This window comes from Amphiura filiformis, chromosome 11 (assembly GCF_039555335.1).
Source record: "Amphiura filiformis chromosome 11, Afil_fr2py, whole genome shotgun sequence".
NCBI lineage: Eukaryota > Metazoa > Echinodermata > Ophiuroidea > Amphilepidida > Amphiuridae > Amphiura > Amphiura filiformis.
In genome coordinates this window covers 23,842,354-23,845,675 of record NC_092638.1, presented here as the reverse complement: position 1 = coordinate 23,845,675, position 3,322 = coordinate 23,842,354, and positions in this window count along the sequence as shown.

Genomic DNA, 3,322 nt, shown 5'->3' with positions numbered 1-3,322 from the left:
ACAGCAACAAAATGGTCCTTAATTAGAGTTCAAGGTCTTTGAAGATCACACAAGGTCCAAAAGACTTCCTGACGTCACCCCTAAATACTACATGCTGGTACAGCGGTACTGGTAACGAATAAAGAACCAAAGAAAGATGAGACAGCCACAGGATATGCCAACTCTGATGAAAGTGTTTTCAATATAATCCATTAGCATTTGATTATTCCAAGGTGTTTTCTAAATGAGGGTCCCCGAATCTTCATGAACAAAATTGATACCAGTTGACATAATCAGGTTCACTCCTTCTGTACACTTAGAATGAGGACCTAGACAGTTTTCATCATATTTGGCTGACCGTGATAAGACATACATTAATCACTGGCTGGAAGTATGAGTCCATTCAGTGGAAGCACCTGGATCTCCCGCCCCTAAGAAGATCAACACTCACCACAGTGTGAGGTCTTCATCGCTGTTTTCTGAGATTCAGGGAGAGTTTTGATGACAGATCATTTGCCAAATGAAAAAAACAATCATAGGCATATATCATACAATGTTGATAGCAATATTGAGACAAGCCATCAAGTAAAGAAGGACTCACAAGGACTAGGAAATTTGACCATATTTCACCCGTCTTACAACGTCTGCATTGGTTACCAATACGGTATCGCATTCATTTCAAACTCCTTCTTCTCACCTGGAAAGCGCTCCATGACATGGCACCTTCTTATATCAGTGAACTTATCAATTTTTATATTCCATCACGAAACCTTAGATCATCGGATAAATGTCTTCTTTCAGTTCCACGGACTTCTTCATCATTTGGCGACCGGGCCTTCTATGCTTGTGCACCTGCACTTTGGAACTTGCTTCCTTTAAATCTGCGTATATGTGATTCACTTGATATTTTCAAAAAGACTTTAAAAACTCATCTGTTTAAGATTGCCTATGACAATTGACTTCTATATGTGACTGTTTTTATAATTGTGTGTTAATTTGTAATTGTTCAATGTTTGCGCCTCGGAATAGGTTGTCTAGATAGATGGCGCATTATAAATGCATTATTATTATTATTATTATTATAATAAAGAAGGTTGGTGGTAGAAATGGACTGTTCTCTATTCTCAATTTGTCGAGTTGTCATTCTTGACAGAGGGGTCAGTTAACTAAAGCAACCATATTGTGGTCCAGGTATGGCCTCCAGTTAGTGAAACCAATTTTAGAATTTTAAGCCATACCTTCATGATCAATGCTGGTAAGCCTTCACTGAAGCCTGACTCATGGGGCAATCGGAAGACTTCCATTTTGTTGACATAGAAGGTTTGAAGAAAAATCGCGAAGATGGATTAAGGCATGCCCCAGCAAACACAAAAACGTTTTAAAAACGTTTTAAATAAGTTGTATTTTGGCTTTTGGTTTAGGTAAAAACGTTTTAATAACGTTAAAATGTCGGGTTATATAAAGGTCATGATAACGTTTTAAAACGTTTAGTATGAAAACACACTACAACAATATTTTTAAATGTTTTCACAAAATGTTATTGTAAACTATTTTTACAAACATTTTCCTCAAATATTGTGTCAATACTTAAATAACATTATGTTAAAATGTTTGAACCCAGCAAACACAGAAATGTTCTTTAAATGTTTTTTTCAAAACCTTTTAATAACATTTAAATGTCGGGTTATACAAAGGTCATGAAAACGTTTTTAAAACGTTGTTGAAAACATTTTGGGCAAACATTTTTCGCAAAATATTTTTCAACCCCAAAATAACATTCTGTTTAGAATGTTTTGTATCAAGTTTTCAAGAATGTTTTTGGAATGTTATTAAAACGTTTTTATACCCTTTATATAACCCGACATTTAAACGTTTTCTGTAAAACATTTTTGTTTGCTGAGCAGCAGATTATCGAAAAATGTTTTTTAAGGTTATTAAAACGTTTTATACTCTTAATATGCCCTTTATATAACCCGACATTTAAACGTTTTCTGACAACCTTTTATAACCTTTTGCGAATGATGTCGAAAACGTTTTGTGTTTGCTGGAGCAGTGACCATATGCAACTAAAACTTTGGCTAGTTCTCTTTCAAGTACCGTGTTCTACTAACTTATTGACCGCCCCTCGTACATGCACAGTATTTTAGGAGTTATACCCATTGTAATACAGCATTATATTTGTTCGATCAAGTTCAAAACGGCGAATGCTATTTTGCATATGTAAGTGACAGCATTGGACTTCATGTATCGTAGACAATTGTTTATTACGGTATGTTCGCTGTGTAGTGATATACATATACATGTACAGTATTAGGAGTCATACCAAATGTAAATTTCTACCTACCAAATATAATAAGTGATAATACAGCATTATATTTGTTCGATCAAGTTCATGGGTCACGGTCTACCGTTTTTGCATTAAATGCAATAAATAAATCGATAATTAAAAAAGGGACATTCAGAGATATTTGAGTTAGATATTTTGGCACAAAAATATGGTTTAATGATGATCCGTCAGTATTATATGAGCACTTCAAACGCTATTAAAAGAGAACACTATCACATATATTGTCATATTGTCAGTGATTGTTATTTGAAAATAAAGTGCCTTCCTAGAATGGGAGTGTGATGTATATAAGTTGTAAGGGGTAGTGAAATAATTATGTCTACCCTCGGGCCGTGAATAATAGGGGTGGCAGGCCAAAAAAAAAAGCGGGGGGGGGCAAGCATTTTGTTTTTGCTGGTCGAAAGGGGAGCGATTTATGGCAGGTCGAAAGGGGGGAAAGTGATTTATGGCACAGGTGCACATCGTCATCATCCCTATATTCGTGTTAAAATTGCCGTGATAGTACAGCGAATCCTCTCGTTTTTTAACAGCTACGCATCGCGATTTTGTTCGAGATAGGCCCGGCGACTCAGGCTAAGCATACCATGACTATCATATGAGATACCACAGCGTTTCTATATTCTACACATTATTACGATTTGTGCATGCTCTAGTACCCCATATGATGTTTCTATTACAAGAAAAAAATTTGTTTTCAGGTAAAACCAGGCTTTTGTCTCCAGTACACTCACTCGAAAAGCAGTACACTAATTAGCGGGGCCTTGCAGCTTGTTGTGGATATCTTTTACTGCATTTTTAATGTAAAAAATTTGAAATCCAACGTAAAAATTGAGATATATTTAATTTTGAGAATGACAATTATACTTTATAGGTATAAAGGAACGCGTTTAGCCCATTTAGTTAAGTTCCAGGTGCATGTCCTATAACACAATGCATATGTAAACTTTTTTTATCTATATTAATAATAGAATATTGATTTCAACGGAGTATTGAGCT